The 18,263-nt window shown below is 35.8% G+C and overlaps 1 long non-coding RNA gene across 1 annotated transcript in view; it reads right to left on the reverse strand.

Annotated features, from left to right (window-relative positions):
- Window positions 1-7,369: 7,369 nt before the first annotated feature.
- The window catches only part of LOC113531288 (uncharacterized), a 94,005-nt gene continuing 83,111 nt past the window's right edge, over window positions 7,370-18,263 (reverse strand). The window contains exon 4 of the long non-coding RNA XR_008301097.1: window positions 7,370-13,152. This is a non-coding gene — a long non-coding RNA (uncharacterized LOC113531288). The remainder of the gene's footprint in view (window positions 13,153-18,263) is intronic.

The following is an 18,263-nucleotide window of genomic DNA, read 5'->3' on the forward strand; positions in this document are numbered from 1 at the left end:
CAAGAAGGCAAAACACAAATTTGAAAAAGCTATCAAAGTAGCTAAACAGAAACACTCTGATAAACCGAATCAACAACTTTCTGCTAATGATTCCTGCTCAGTCTGGAAGGCTCTTCAGACCATCACCAACTACAAAAAGAAGACCCCCCTGCAGTGATGACCCCCAGCTTCCAAATAAGTGGCTAAACGACTTCTACTGCAGATTTGAGAGACAGATGGTCCATCAGGTGCCTAATCTATCACCTACTCAGCCCGTCCTCTATCCCTGTCCTGCCACCCCCTGTTCATCATCACAGAACAAGAGGTGAGAAGACAATTTAAAAAACTAAGGCTACGTTTACACGACAACGATGTAGTCAAAAACGGAAACGTTTTTCTCTTGCGTTTTCAAAAAGTTTCACGTATACACAACAACATTTTCAAAACGATTCGTGTTTACACATATCCGCAATAACAGCCAAAAATGCTGTATTACGTATGCCAGGCCAGTAGTTGTTTGCGCTTGCCTTTACAATAGACACGTACTGCGCACGTGCATGACATCACCGTATTCAAAGATTCCTGTATTGGGTGTTTACATGGAGACGATAACGGCGGTCTTTTCAAAAACTTGCACTTTTTCAAAAATATGCGCTTTCAGTCCCCAAAACGCCGTTGTCGTGTAAACGAACAGGCAAAACGCATAAAAAGTTTCCCATTTTTGGCTGAAAACGTTGTCGTGTAAACGGCCCCTAAATGTAAAGAAAGCTGCCAGCCCTGACTCTGTTGCACCAGGAATCCTTAAAAACTGTGCTGATCAGCTGTCCTCCATCTTTACAGACATATTCAACTGGTCATTGGAGCTGAATACTGTTCCGGCATGCTTCAAGACATCAGTCATCATCCCAGTTCCAAAAAAAAAACAGATAACTGGCCTTAATATTCACAGACCAGTGCCTCTCACCTCTGTTATCATGAAGACCACCAGGAAGTTCAACAACTAGCCCACTGTTTTAGCCAGAACAGCTCTGAGCTTACTGTTCTTAAAACCACAGAGATGCACATCAACTTCAGTAGACACACATCTTCCCTGTCCCCACTCATCCTTGAGCACTGTCACTTCTTTCAGATTTCTGGGAACTACATTCACACGGGATCTCAAATGGGAGATGCATACATCATCCATCAACAAGAAAGCTCAGCAAAGGACATATTTCTTATGGCAGTTGGCAAAGTTCCATCTACCCCAGGCTATACTGGTGCAATTCTATACTGCCACTATAGAAAGCATCCTTACAACTGCCGTCACTATCTGGTTTGGCGCAGCCAGAAAAGAGGAAGCTGCAATGCACTATGAAGACCCCTGAGAAAATCATCAGCTGCAGTCTGTCATCACTTGAAGACCTGTACATCGCCAGGACAAAGAGGTGAGCAGGAAAGATCCTCAGTGACACCTCCCACCCTGCTAATTACCTATTCCAAAAACTACCATCAGGAAAGCGATTCCAGTCCCTGATAATAAAAACTGCACGCCATCGAAACAGCTTCTTTCCACTGGCAATTTCTGTTATTAACCAGGCTAGCTAGGCAGAAGTCGGTTATCACTACAATGCTGACCTGCCAGTAACAAGCAGTCTTGTACTAAATGTTTTTATGAATAATTGTATTCCTGGTTCCTGCAAGTACTTGCATATTATTATTATTATTATTATAATACAAGTTGAATATCATTTTAATATTATTTTAACTATTATTAATAAATTAAAAATATTATTAATAAATAGTTCTATTTATTACTATTAATAATTACTAATAACTATTAATAATAATTACTATAAATAGTTCTATTTATTACTATTTATTAAATCCATTCCATCCATTCATTCCCTGTACCGCTTATCCAAGCAGGGTCACTGGGTATCCTAGATCCTGTCCCAGGGGACTTTCAGCACTATGCGTGGGACACCCTGGACGGGGTGCCAGCACATCGCAGTGCACAATCGTGCACACACACACACCCATTCACACACTACAGCCAATTTGGAAATGCCTATCAGCCTACAACTCTTGTACAAACTCCTTGCACGCAGGGCTGGGGCAGTATTCGAACTCCCAACCCCGGAGGTGCGAGGCAACAGTGCTAACCTCTAAGCCATCGTGCCCCCCCATTTATTAAATATATTATTTATTAATATTGTCATTACTGTATATATATACTGTATATCAGTGCTAATATTTATTATATATCACATTGATTCCACTCTGTTTAATGCACCCTGAACTGCATCTAGCTGCTATTTCTACTGCCACTGTAATGTAAATAACAACTGAGCCTACCATTTCAAGGTGTAATATTTGTATATTAGATGCAATATTTGTAAGTTAGGATGATAATTATGCTGTGTTGTCTGTGATGTGTGTGTTGAATATATCATGTTGTGACCAAACACCAAGAAAAATTTCTAATACTTGTAAATGTACAGTATATTGCAAATAAAATGATTCTGATTCTGATAATTATTATCTTTATTTGCAGCAACCTCAGACAAAAGCACCTCTGTTCCATTTACTTCTTTTCTTGGATCTTAACAGCTTTTTGAATGCTTTCATTTTATTGACTCACTATTGCACCATCTGCATAAATTAGGATGTGTTTACTGTATATTAGATGTATATGAGGGTAAATAGGGGCGTGCCGTATAAATATGACTCGCAAATAGGGGACTAGTGGACAGATTCATCATTTGTCGTATGACAGTTTCATGAATCAGACGCAGAGTCGTTCATACTCAAGTGTAATCAAGTAATGCACAACTGACTACTAAATAAATATTTTGACGTACCCTAGAAAATATACAGAATATTAAATACATGCTTTTCAAAAAACGTCATTGATAGCAACATTGTATGTTTATTGTGTTCAGTCTTGTAAACAGGTTATTTATTAATAGCATTATGTCAAAGATTGCTTAAAATAAAATAAATACTCATAACTGTGCTCATCAACAGTATTTATATACAGTATTATGAGTAAGAAATGAAGTATGTTTTGTTTATTTTGTTTTTTTTAGATACCCTCAAAGGTTATATTTGAGGATATTTTAGCCTTTTTTTGTATTTCTTATCCTGTGTGTGATCTGAAGCAGGTTATCGAAATTTAGAAAAACCCAAATGAAAACAAAGATAACATCAGCACTCTTTACCCACTCTCATTGCTTGACAAAGAGAAAAATAATAAAACGCTGGCTTGTGCAGATTTTTAAAATCTTTGAGTTAGCGTTGCATTGCGTTCTGTTATTCTTGGTGTTATATTTAATAGCTAAAGGCCTGAAAAACCTATTTTCGGACAAATAATACTTGCTTTGTCTGTCTTACTTTAGTACTGGCAACATGTAGAGCAGCACGGCTTTATGGTCTCTGATGAACTCAAACAAACTGAAATACTTCCAAATCCACAGCTAAAGCTATATCTGCAGCTTTGCGTGTTGTAACTGACCTCAGAACATGGGTGGGATGTGGATTTTGTCATGAGAATGTTCAGAGAAGCCATGTGCGTCTCTTTCAGCTACAGATAAAACAAAAGGATTTACAGCAAATCCATTCCAATGCAGGCCTGATTCTTTTTACATAACTTATAGCATAATCATAAACCTCGGTGACTTCTCATAACAGCACATTAAGTCCTGTCGTTATGGTTACAAGGCCAGTTGACACAAAATGCTCGAATGTAATCGCAGGTAATGCACGTTCAGCAGTGACATTTCCTTTTATTACTCAATAATACACATTTTATTGTAAGGGTATGCTGGTGCCTCTACTTCTCATGTAACATAAACATGGGGTTTATTGTGTGTATGTGTGTGTGTGTGTGTGTGAGAGAGAGAGAGAGAGAGAGAGAGATGTTGAATGTGACCTTTTACTTGCTGGCTAAATAAATCTTCCATAATTTAACTTCCATAGACATTATACAGTAAATAAAAGGATGACACAGAGTCTCTTTAGCAAGAAAGAGTATGCATTACACTTTCTATACATTCTATACCACAGCTATTATACTAAACCTTATACACTTCTGAGCCTCAGGGCTGTCATTTAGATTTGGAAAGGTGTGGCAGCTGCTACACCCTGACTGCTGGTTTATGGATAAGTACATTTACGTTTACATTTAGGGCATTTGGCAGACGCCCTTATCCAGAGTGACTTACAGAAGTGCTTTGAAGTCTCTATCAAAAAATATATTCTGATACTGGTTCTCTAGGTCCAAAAACTCTGTTGGGGTGGTAATATAACAACAAGCAGTTGGACAATACAAAGTTTTTTTTTTTTTTTTTTTTTTAAATACTAAATCATAAGGCTACATGTTTCTCAGACCTCTAGTTACATGATATCAGTGCATGGTATTAGCATTAATGAATTGCATATTTGAACAGAATAATAAATCCGTTTGGCTTTTTTTTTTTTTTTTTTAGATGCAATGTTTCAAGTTCTATTGTTTATACCTGAAAATATTTTGTTGAATATTATATTTTAATTAAATATTTATTAAAAGTTGTAAGCTTCTCAGGCTTTCCTGGCAAAACCTTACAAGAAGCTATTGTTTAGAAATGTCAGTGTTTTTAAAAAAAATGTACATCAGTGAAAATATGTGGGAAGGTGTACACTACATAGTGCTTAAATGTATCAGAATATAAAGGTTTATATGTGTGGTAGTCTGGAAAAAAAAGATGGACGTTGCTCTGGCTGAATTCTGGCAAGCAGCCAAAAAAAGACGACAAAATGGTTTTTGGCTGTTTTTTTTTCTACTCATAACACACTTTGTTGCAACTTACATACAACAAAAATACATTTCATCAAAATGACGGAAATTGTTATTTATTTAATATTTAACCTTACCTAGGCTTTCTTCAGAGCCAGTTTAACAAAGAAATAGTGGTAAATTCAGTCAGTTTGCATAAAGATGTCTAAAATGTCATTTCCTCATGCAGTGAATGTCTTGAAAGTGAATATAAGCCTAATCAATTTAGTTTGTAATCAGATACGTTGTAATGTGATGCTCCAGCACGCAGTTGAAATGCAATCTTTAAATGCAGTTTTCTTCCTTTTCACATTTAGGGGTAACTAAACTTTAAAATGCTGTAACTAAATGTTTTCAAATCTATATAGTTAATGTGTCACAATTTCACCGTGTCTCCTAAATCGAGGAATTAATGATGACGGTACAGTATATTCAGTGGCCACAGAGATAAAACAGCATTTTTACATGTACTGAGCCATGTATTTGTCTATATTATAAAGGACAGATGTGGAAAAGCACCAAAAAATGTACATAAGTCATAGCATCTGCATTGTGCAAAGTTTTCATTAAAATTGGCAGCAGTGAAATCTATACTCACTCACTTTCAGTAGCTGCTTGAAATACTTGAGTGGAATTGTCTACAATTCAATGTATTTAAATGTAATAGAAAAAGATTTTGAAATCAGAAGTCAAGACTTTCAACATAGTTCATTTTTCAACTCAGCATTCAACATTCATTACAATACATACAATTCATTTTGATTGAAGTAATTATGAAAAGCTATGAAGGTTAAGGTTAGGAGTGGGATTAGCATATTATTTATAACTACTCACAGCTTCATTTATACAAAAATAAAGAAATCCAATGTCATTGCCCCCATTTTAATATTCAAATTTGTGGAGCTTCTTCTTGATATCAGGTTCAATATTATCTATTAATTTAGAGGAAATAGATTAATTCAGTAGTGTGGTATTTTTGAATCACACATGGTTTTCACCTATAGGTTGTTCAAATAAGGTGTAGTGGGTTTTGCGGGATAAGCAATTTTCATTAAAGTAAATTTGTAAAATATATATCTATATATCTATATCTATCTATCTATCTATCTATATATATATATTCTTATATATATATATATATATAAGAATAGACTAATAAGGCGATATTTGGTAGCGATTTATTAACATTTTAAAAATAGTTCATATATAAATAAGTTAATATGCACAGAAGTTAATATTCACAAGAATGCAGTTGGACTAGTAGCAAGGCAAAAGGAAAATATTTAAATTGTAATCTTTAAAATTTGAAATGAGTACTTAGAAATCTAAAAAAATATATATGAAGTAAAAAGTTCTGTTTTTTTTTTTTTTTACAGAAATGTAATTGCATAAGAGTACAAGTAGGCTATTCATTTTCAATTATATTCAGATAAAGTACAAATCCTAAAATTGTACTAGAATTTTCTGTAGTGACAAGGAATTACTTGAGTAATTTCTACCTGTGATAAAGACGATTATACAAGAAGTACAAGCATACAGGCATATGAAAGTCTCATATACAGTATTATTAACTCTACTTCAGAGTTACCCAAAGCTTCTAACCTACAAATGTGTCACATAATGAACCTGATGTTTGTGCAGTGAGCATGGGCAATGTGCAAGGAAGACAAGTTGTGCCTCACAAATTGGGATATTCTTCATCCGAGTGGTCTGGAAACAAATAACCTATAGCTGATAAATATCATTTAGTTACATCTAATGAGGTCACAGACAACACATGGTTGCAGCAGGTAGTGTTGCCGTCTCACAGGTCCAGGGTCACTAGTTTGATCCTGAGCTCAGGTTACTGTCCATGCAGAGTTTCACATCTTCTCCTTGTGTCCATGTGGGGTTCTTCTGGTTTCAGAGGAGTTTCCTCCCACCTCCTAAAAACAGCCTGAGATGGATAGTAGTCAGCAGTCAATGAACATGACAGGACTGAAAAAAGTGAATACACTTGGCAACCTTGGTGATGTAGTTGGGTTTGTTCAAATGTATACAAATCCAGTGATAAGAAAAGTTACTCTAGACCCATCCCTAACCCATCCCTAACTCCAAACTCAACCTATTCAACATTTTTTTTTTTTTTTACAAAAGTGAGGCTGTGTTGCATATAACTTATAGCACACTGTTGCTTTCCATCTTAAGATCCAACTTATTCTCTCAAAGGAGAGTGCATAAGTGTACACTCTACAACAATCCTACAAAAATAGTCCATGGATAGTACCAAATTGTGTATCAAATCCATGCAACCTGCTTAGACCTTTTCTTAAGATCAGTGAACTGATTTTTGGATCATGGTTAGTTTGCAGCTGCTTTTAAACACAAATGATCCTCAACTTAATTTCAGATAAATAATAATAGGGATTTGGATGAGTAAAAGCATTTTATATATAAGTGCCTTTCAGGTTACCCAAGGACACTTTAGAGATGATCTCAGAACATAGAACCATATAATAATAATAATAATAATAATAATAATAATAAAGATGAATAAAACAATAATAATAAAACTAAAATAAAGAAGAAAGAAAAGAAAACAAATAGCAGGCTAAAATGTAGAAGACACAATAAGACAGATGCATGTGGGAAAGCAAGGCAGAAAAGATGGATGTTAGTTGAGTTTAAAATTGGAGAAGGGTACATGCATGGAGATGGACAGAATGGACAGCTTTTGTTGGACTTCATAAAAATAAAGTTGTAAGAAAAGTTATGACTTTTAACCCACAGCTAGCTCTATAATCAGTTATAGATTGGTGTAGCATCATTCCTGTTACGATAAATAGATTTGAATCTATTAGAATGAAATATAAGGAATTGTAACAGCATTTTTCTTTTTTTTTTTTTTTAACAAGGCAAATGTTATTTTTCTAACTGGAAATAAACACCTAGTGCATATACAGGTTGTTCAAACAGCAAAAACTGTTTCAATTTTGAACAATATCTCAAGTATCAACTGGGCCAAAATCAGATTTTGATCAAATAAACACAGTCATGCATGGTAGTAAAGAAAAGCAATGGAGGAACACGCTGTACTTCAGTAGATTTTTCTCAGTAAAGATTAGCTGAAATCCCAAAATCCGTGAAAATGGAGAGGTTTGGAGATTAAGGGGCGACTAGACCACAGGTGTGTGCAGAAAAGTTCTCCCTTAATTTGAAAAATAAATTAAAAAAGAAAAACATTGACTGGACTGAGATGGCACACCTAAGAGCTGTGAGAGAGTTTCTGAAGAGATGGTGATGATAGGACAACTGTTCAAGATGCATGAGGAAGATGAGAGCAGCTAGAAATATGCTTGTCTCTGATGAGATTGTGAAAACAACAAGGCTAGAAAGTGCAAAAAGTGCATTTCATAACACTTCAGGTTCATCTCTACATCTCTCACACACACACACGCACGCACACACACATTTATCTCTCTTTCCCTCATTATTCTGCAGCATCTAAAAGCGAGGTGAAGTGTTAGCAAATTATCTACTGTATGTTTCATCTGCGGGTAACTCTAAACTCTAAACTCTTCCTGTGCAGGTTTCTTTTCATGAGAGCTAATAAGCTTAGATCTGTCAGGTGCTCAGGTTTGGATCTCCGGTTCGGCCCACGGTAATCCTGGCTTTGATGATACACAGTGTGCTGAAAGGAAATGAAGGGTCTTGTGAAGGACCTACCACCCGCCCTACACAGGAACAATGAGACCAGCGCTGGGCCATTTTTATAGGGTTTAGCACTAGCTGGTCCTCTTAGAGTAATTACAATAGTTAATATAGGCACATGACACATGACATGCACAGATATGTACATGGCAGGCTCAGAGATAAGGTGCTGTACCACTTTGTCTCAGGTGCATTGACACACAAACACACACACAGACATTTGGGTAGAGTGGGGCTAGAACAGACTCAATCAATACCGTCTCCACAGAGAGCAGCTGTTGGCCAGGATGTTAAGCAGCACTCTGCTGTCGCTATGGCGACAGCGCCGGCTTCGACAGCTGGACGAGGATGGTGTATGTGCGCACATATGAGTGTGTGTGTGTGTGTGTGTGTGCATGTGTGTGCATGTGTTGATGATTAATCTGTGTGCACTACTTACCACTGCAGTGTATGTCTTCATCCCCCATGTGCCATATTGCTTCAGCTAGAACAGAAAGAGAAGCCAGAGCCTGTATAGGCTCTAAATGAATTTAGGGTTCACATCGATCTAATCAGTTGCAACCTTGCATGCAGAAACTGCTGAAACAGCACCATGGTGTGCTCTGTGTTCACTAAGGCAGCCTACAGTAACCGATCCTGTGTGTGGCTTTGTTATCATTCAGAAGCCATGTTGTAGTAATACGAACAATTTCTGTAATTTCTGCTAATTTGATGTTTGCTTGTTTTATTTAATTATCAGCAGTGTTTTGAGATTCGCAAAATCACACATGAAAAAAATGCTGAAAAGTGCACATGCAGCAGCTAACAGGAAACAGCCCGTCATCTTAATAAACACTCATCCAGGACAATGTTTGCTTAAGAGACATAAATGTGATTATATATCCTGCTGTAGTGTATGTCCTGCAATGTCGTTAAATTTAGCAGCATGCTTTTAACAGAACTGCTGCTATCCAGATTCAAAAAAATCTATTATCTTTCTAAAAATCTATAACATACAAAATTCTTAACAAATTTAGAAAAAAAAAGAATAAAAGCCCGGAGTAACATAAATAGGTAGGTAGGTTTTCTTGAATGGAGAAAAGTAACCATGTAAATTCGATACTGTGTTATATTAAATGTTTTACTTGTTTTTACTTTATGTCTTATATCTGCATTATATTTTATAGATAATAATTCTGAAACTCCTGTTTCTGAGGCATCTAAATCCAAGCAGCAAACAGGAAGTCCTTAATAAAAGATATCAAATTCAGAGAATGTTTCTTTCGTTCTATATACTGTCATTATTGGTTAATATGTAAAATATTTCTCATTAAAAAAGGAACATTGAGTAAATTCAATCTACAGTACCTCTAAGTCCATTGGTAACATCACGACAGAAGCAAAATGTGTTTCAGAGACTCTTATACATGTTACGTTATTGTTAGTTTTTATGTGAACACCAAATAATAAGCACTAGATTTTTATTGTTAAAATAAAAATGTATTACAAAAAAGAACAATATGCAACTTAAAGACTTGCAGTCTTTAGTTGCTTCAAAGCCTTAAATGAAAGGTGTTTTTTTTTTTTTTTTTTTTTTGTTAATGAAAAATATAGCCCAACACTTTGGACGAAGAAATGAGTTTTGGGATAAGCCATGTGTTGCACATTGCTATGTGCAATTTTAAGTGTTAGGTCAATGGAGATGTTCAGTAAAAAAAAAATTCTTACAGACTTTAAACCTGTAACTCAGTAATTATTCAATACTACTAGCATTACAATTCATACAGTAAATTTAGATTCCATGCAAATTTATGACTACATAATGTGGGTGAGTCAAATAAAAACCCTTTTTTAATTAATTTATTTTATTCAATTCTAATTTATGTTGCACTATTAAGGTTTTCATTTGACTCGCCCTCATAGAAAACCCAATCTCTTGCCTGAAACTTAACTGAGTACCTTTTTTTAATGACTTGGCTTGTGTAAATTCTTATAAATGTACTATTATGAAAGTGTTTATTAGCATGGAATGAAAATGCCAGCACTGCAAATAAAACCTCTCAATGAATGCAGTTGTGAGGTGTTCCGAGAAAGAATGTTGTAGAGGTAAAATATGATGAAGAGATGAAACCTCATTGAGCCTTGACTAGTTGTATATTGGTACTGTTTTAAATGCTTTTTTATCTTTTGATAATAAATAAGCTGGCCACCTCAGAGTGAGCAAATGTGCCAGGTCAAACTTACATCTTGCAAAATTAGATTTTTGAATTCCGTCATGTACAATTTATGAATTCCAGCAAGCATGAGTGATTTTGTTATTCTTAATGAAATTAAATGAAACGGGCTGAAATGTTTCAAAGGGCTTTTTCCTTTTATTTAACCATTCATAACTTTTGTTGTCTCATGTAAATTCTTAGTAATGATGAAACTATGTTGGCAAGGAGTAGCGGGGTTTTTTTTTTTGTTTGTTTGTTGTTTTTTTATTATTATTCGTTTAACAGTTGCAAATTTGTATGCAATCCAGTAAATCACTCTCAGAGTTCCTGTGAATCAGGTTGTTTGATTCCATTTCTTCTGGGCCTTTTGTAATGGAATTTTAAAATTACAGTTAATGCTAAACTGTAAACCATTCATAACTTTTCACAAAAAATTGCTTTGTGGAAATTCTTATTAACCTGCAATCAGAATAATGTGTTCAGGAACAGGTACAGTTGCTAGCTAAGTTATTTACCTGGAGAGCTAAAGACCCACAACTAATCACTGGTAACACTTAAGAGTAAGGTCCATAAATCACCATATTCTCATACTGTATTAATGCTTTCATAGTGATTAATTAATACATGCACTAATCCTTAGCTTATCACAGAATAATAAAGTGTAGTTTAGTTTAACAGCTAACTGAGCCATGTATGATGACAATCTATAAAGTATTAGCGTTATGATAAACCTCTTTCTGCATGAAACTGTTAAATAAACCTTAACAAATTACATTCTAAACACAAATTATATATTGGTAATTTTTTCAGCTGTGGGACGAACCGTAATTTTATATAAACTATTGTAAGATAACATTTTTCCCTTGGCAATTAGGAGAGAATAGAAGATCATTTGGGATAGTATTTGGATAATAATGAATCAGATAATTATACTCCCCAAACCTAAAAAAACTACTCTACTGTAGGGTGAGTTCAGGTAATTTGGGACAGATTAAGTCTAACTGTGATTATTTCTGAAGTGTAAGTCAAAGCGAGTACTAACAAGTTGCTTTGAGACAACATGAACAAAATCAAAGAACTTTATTGATGTAGTGTTCAAAAAAGGGATATCTCTCAGGACGTTGATCCTGATTTACGAATTATGGCATATGTTAAGAAAAGTAGTTGTTATGGCCTATATAAGGTGTTGGAAAACAAAAATACAAAAAGGCCTCAAATTTGCTGGACTTACATTATAATTTGCGTTAACCTAGACACACCTTTCATAATGTAAATGATCTTAAATAATACTGCAAGTCACATTATTAATTAATAAAAGAAGTTAACAGTTGGATGTTAATGTATATGATTCATGTTTCAGTAAGGATTAGTCCATGTATTAATTAATCATTAATTAATAAATGAATTAATCACTTTCTCATAATGATGGACCTTTCTGTAAAGTGTTAGCTAATCATTAAAAGATTTTACTTTGTATAGATTCAAATTCCATGGAAAGAAAAACACAGACACATTTTTTTTTGTTCTTGAACTTAAAGAGGTTGTTTAAATTCCATTAGTCAGTTCAGTTCGTACTTTATTTTATGACAACTGCAGAAAATCCAAAAGATTCAAACAGGTAACACTACAAAAAAAAGTGAATGAGTAAAAATTCTGAGAGGCTGAAGAGGGGAAAGGGAAGAAAAGGAAAAGGAATACAGTGCAATGAGTGCACGGAGTAAGAAGGAGGGAGAGAAGGAGAGAGGGAGGTGTTTCGCCTCACATTCCACTATCATTTGCCCCCTTGAAAAAGGAGGGAGGAAAAAAAAGGGGGGGGGGTATATGCCATACACACAGGGCTACTGTCTGGTTTCTATGGAAACCGCAAGGCTATTATCGTACCTTGCCATTCATTATGAAAGGACTTTCGTTGACGGAGAGGGTTGGATGGAGGGGGGCAAAGGAGAGAGAGAGAGAGAGAGAAAGAGAGAGAGATAGATAGATAGAGAGAGAGAGAGAATGAATGTGAGAGGAAACCTTTTCTGAGCTCACAGCTGGGAAACGGTGGGAAAGAAGATGGTTGGAACAGTTGAAGAGATTAGAGAACGCAATGATTTTAGTGAGTATAGCAAAGATTAAGTCATGCAAACATTTTTTAAATAGTTAGACCATAGATTATTTTTTCTTAATTCACAGATGTTTCAAAAAAGAGCTGGAGTTACTCCACTGCCATGAAAAGAAAATGGGCTCCTTTAATAAGACTCTGGAGATTTAACATACTATAGACTTGTCATTCTTTGTTCCTTCTTTGTAAACGCTGAACAGGTGGGCTTTGACCAGTCCCTCTCTTTTCTGGATGATGGAGGCCACGCTGCCTCCTGGGACGCTCAGTCCAACACACAAAAAGCCAGAGGGTGAGAGAGAGAGAGTTATAAAGAAAGAAAGTGACAGATAACATAAGAGAGAAAGAGAAAGAAAGAGAGAGAGAGAGAGAGAGAGAGAGAGAGAGAGAAGCTGCAAAAGAAAAGAAAAAGGTTAGCAGGGAAAAGCACCTCCATAACACACACCTATGCTTCAGCTCAGCAGACTGCGCCATTTTATCCAATATTTGTAGGAATGCAAAAGTTTGATTGTTTGATTTCATAAGAATTACATTATGAAAAAGTTATGACCCTTTACCCTGGTGCAAAACTTTTGTACATTTGCATACAATATGCCTTATGAATATGCTAATTTGGCATTGTAAACCATGTTAAGGTGTGTATGTAGCTAGAAATGCCGTAATTTCCTTTTCAGTGTTGTTATTAGTAATATTAGAAATAATGATGCAAGTAATGATAATATTAATAAAAGAGATTTATGAATATACCCCAATAGAGAGAAATAGCACTAGACACAGAAAATGTATATAGGTGATGTACTGCTATACCTTGAGAAGGCAGTCTGAAACCTGATACTATTAATGCCTTGCTACACTGGTATAAATAGTGACAGCACACACATGATTATTCCCATGTGTGAAGCATTAAAATTACCATTTTAAGCACAAGTACACAGCAGGAAAACATCAGAGACATTTCCCTAATTGCTCTGTGTCTGCAGTGTTATATGCCACTTAATATCCTCTTCTCTGAAAAGGCAGAGCTAATACTATCATATGCTAAAATCCATAATATCGAGTTAACATGCTGTGAATTTTTCGCACCCTTCCACATGAAAACCAAAAATTGTTCACTGAAATGAAATTTACATAAAGACTACGGCTGACATACTGATTTCTCTAGCGCTGGCTCGTGGGATGTTCTGCATCGTGCACTGGTTTCACTCCCGAGACCATGCTGTTGAAAATATTCCAGGTGTCTATTAAGATAACCTGCCGTATTTATTCTACCCAGTTATTCTATTGTTTGCACGCCCACGCGCACACAGCAGGGCTCGTAGGGTGTTTGTCTGGCAGTTATGCCTGTAGAGGCTGGCTCGTCTCAGCTCTGCTCTGTAAAGTAGGGCAAAAGCCATTTGAGGACAGAGAGAGAAAGAGAACGAGGGAATGAGCTTGAGAGAGGGAGGGAGCGAGCGAGTGAGAAATGAAAAGAATGCGAACGAATGTGAGGATTAAATAGTTCAAACTGCAACCACGGTCTTGGATATTTCCAGCGATTTTCGAGTGGGGTTCCACCCACTCAAACACATCTCATCTTGTACATAGCAAAGGCAAAAATAAACAACACAATGCACATACGTCACTCCACAACAAGCTTATTGTGGCTGTAACGAAAGCCCTCCTCTCTTTGTTTGCTTTTCAAGGTGGCTTTGAGGTGTACCTCTACTAGATCTGTTGTACTGCTTACACCAAACATCTACGTAATACACTGTATGACTCACCATCCTTTTTCCCGCTGTTTTGCCTCTCTGATTTTTCCTACAAGAGCACCGCAACGACAAGAGAAAATTAGATATGCATTTAATTGCACGTTTTATAATAACGCACTGACAAAATCATCCTCTTCATCCATATTACAGAAGAATCGTGAACTACTGCAGTTGTGAAACTTTATTTAATAGTGCAAGATCATTCCATGAGACTAATATTACAACTCCATATTACAATTCCACTCCAACAAAAAATATGACATATAGGAAATGTAAATAATTGATATACTGTATGTTTTCATGGATAGACCTGATCAGCAATAGCTGAATTGTAGAAAATCTTCTGGGTTAAAATTGTGTGTTGTGTGTATATACACATGTAGCTAGATTTACACTTACATACTTATTTATGTCATTAAATTGCTCTAGAAAGACACTAAAACCAGGGAGAATAATTCTAAAGCTACTCTAATAAAACGAAAATCTCCAGTTAGTGAACCTGTAGGGTAGTTAGCTAGCTAGACAAACTACTAATAATAAGCTCATGAAGATTACATAGCATAACAAAATATTATAACTGGTATTATATATTTACAATTTATTATTATTTTATTTATACGTTTTCGCTGATTATAACGGGATTTTATGCCATTTTTGAAGGTACTATCTATAATAGAATATTATGTAATTTCACATAATGTCATTAATTCAGATGGGATGGAGGTTGGAAGGGTGATGATTTATTTAGTTATTTATATATTTTACTTTTGTCATGCATATTCTTCAAACTCCTGCTTATCAGTATATACAGCATTAACTCTGAACATGTGCAGCTTTTTTTCCCCTGCAATTAAACGAGAGCAAAATATTTAACAAACCTCAAACGATAATGACACAAAATTTCTATTTTCTACAAAATTTCAAACACACACACACAGATTATTGCAGGTAAGTGTGTGTGTGTGTGTGTGTGTGTGTTTAGATCACTACATTGGATTTGTTAAATGCAAACTCATGAATGTGTGTGTGATGGGATTCTGATGGAGTGTGAGACAGTTCGTGCTGCGGTAAAATCTGGGCGTTCCCAGGGTGGGACTGCAGACCAAATATTCAGAAACAGAGAAGGAGAGAGAGAGAGAGAGAGAGAGAGAGAGAGAAAGCTTTGCTTTAATTCCTGCTACCTAGATTATAGTATAGCCTCAGAATCTGGACACTGTCTATCTATCGTCTTGCTGTCTCCAATACTCACACACACACACACACACACACACACAGATCTAGTGTATGAGAGTTTCAGATACAGGCTGAGGAAGAGGACAATCATTAGAACAATGGAGACAGCTCTCCCACACTCCTACTGTACTGCTCTCTCTCTCTCTCTTTCACACACACACACACACACACACACACACACAGTGTGTATATGAATATGTATATGCATGTATATGTATATGTGTGTATAAAACCCACACCAACTGCATATACTCATTATCCTCACACATACACTACAGCATACATTCCTCCCATATATATGGATGATTATTAGTAATTCATAGTTATTTCATGAAAAAAAGTTTTTTTCACAGTTTTCTTTTCTTTTATTTTTTTTGGTGCTGCTGTTTTCTGGCACTTTGTTAGTTAACGTATTATTGTCATGTTTTGTGAATGTGCCGTGCACTGTTGTGGTGATATTTGTGCTGCACCGCTCATTCCTAAGTCTCTCTACTATATGATCTCTCACTGTCTCTTCTTTCATGACCTATTGTACTATTGCAGTCTTCATATAGGAAAGTAGGGCAATGGAAAAATCCACATTCAACACACACACACACACACACACACACTTGCACACACACACACACACACACACACACACACACACAAATGATGCATGTCATATCACTAACACTCTCTATATATTACTGTCTATACATAATATCCACAATATTGCATACAATCACAAATTACCTCAAGATCAAAATGGTGGAAGCTAAAAATAATTTCCCCATTTCTCATCTACTTAACTAACGAGTGGGATGAGAATCATAATTACTAAGATTAGCTCTGTAATTAAATATTGAAGTTTCGATTTTGAGAAAGTACCTCCTCAAAAAAGGTCCTTTGTATTTTCAACTTTTTTTAAAATTAGACATATATTTAATGATATTGCATAAAAGTTGCCTTGACACAACAAGGAAAAGCTCACATTCTATATACCATGATAGTAAAACAAAAATGCTATAGTTTAATTATAGAATTAAATTATAAGTTAAATTATTACTAGTAGTAGTACTAGTATTATCAATAATAATAATAATAATAATAATAATAATAATAATAATGGATTTAAAGTAAAACACCTGGTTACTGTAACGTCTCCTGTCTTGTACTTTATACTATCTATCATGCATATATACAGGTGCGTAGCTTTAGCAAAGCTTTCGAAAGTAAATGCTAATCATTTAGTGTGTTTTTTTGTCAGTGAGAAAACCGCCCATATGTCGTTGTGTTACAGACCAGGCTGCCTCGGTGGCTGTGTTTCAAATGACTTATCTCTATTCCCTTTCTGACTCAAAAGAAGCCTCCACTGAGGGGAGCATACGCCATGGGGCACTAGAGAGGGAGAAGGGTGTCATTTGGAACCACGCCGAGGTGATAGAACTCCATCTTACGCAGCAGGCCCAAGAATCACATGCACACGCAGGGACAGGCACATGAAAGGCGCCATGCTGCCTCAAATCCGAGCACGTTATGTCGATACGTCGATCCGCTCAACCGCATCAGTACCTGCACTGATTCGTTCTCTGCATCATGGCAGCCATTTATTCGTGACGTTTTTTTACTGTGCAACCAACGATCGAATGATCGGGTAGTCCTTGGGTTTCATTATTATGGCGACACACGGAATTTTTTTTTTTTCGATTTTCACAAAAACAAGCCCAGAGATGATTATGCTTCTGCGCTCATCAAAGGAAAACCTAATCTTGTTCGCATCTGTTGGGTACGACCGATTATACAAACATGAAAAAAAAGGAAAAAATCAAAACCGAATGGTAAATTCCGTTAATAAATATTTATGCAAAACACTTTTTTTGTATATTTTGTACATTACTTCAGTCAAAGGTAGCTAAAAAGGTAGCACAATACGTCCTTCCAGAGGGGGAACTACTTTTTCAGATGGATGAATCTGTGGTAGATGTGTGGCTCTGATACCACAAAACCTTACTGGAGAATGTAAGCAGAATTATTTTTACTGTATTGCTCCAGTGTAGGAAAGTTCTATAAGGCTTTTTCTTAATGTCTCACATCCTAAGACATCTACTGATAAAGACTATCAGGTTTGGATTTGCGGTATAAAGTTTATATATTGGCATAATTTAACGAACAGTTCATAGACTTTCATTATAAGTGAATTTGGTGTGTAATAACACATACACTACAAATACATGACAGAGATTAAGCGAAAAGAGAAAAAAAACAGCAGTATCATTTTTAACAGCAGCAATGTATAGATAAAAGCTGGTGTGAGAGCGTCCATACATCTTTACACACACACACACACACACACACACACACACACACACACTTGCTGAAAGGTATTGTGAGGTCAAACACAAATGTACCGAGCCTTCAGGATCACGCTCTCGACAGTACGTTGTGCTGCTCTCAGGACAGCAAAACACATACAAACACACACACACACACACACATATATATATATATATATATATATATATATATATATATATATATAT

This window comes from Pangasianodon hypophthalmus, chromosome 27 (genome assembly GCF_027358585.1).
Source record: "Pangasianodon hypophthalmus isolate fPanHyp1 chromosome 27, fPanHyp1.pri, whole genome shotgun sequence".
In the NCBI taxonomy this organism is placed as follows: Eukaryota; Metazoa; Chordata; class Actinopteri; order Siluriformes; family Pangasiidae; genus Pangasianodon; species Pangasianodon hypophthalmus.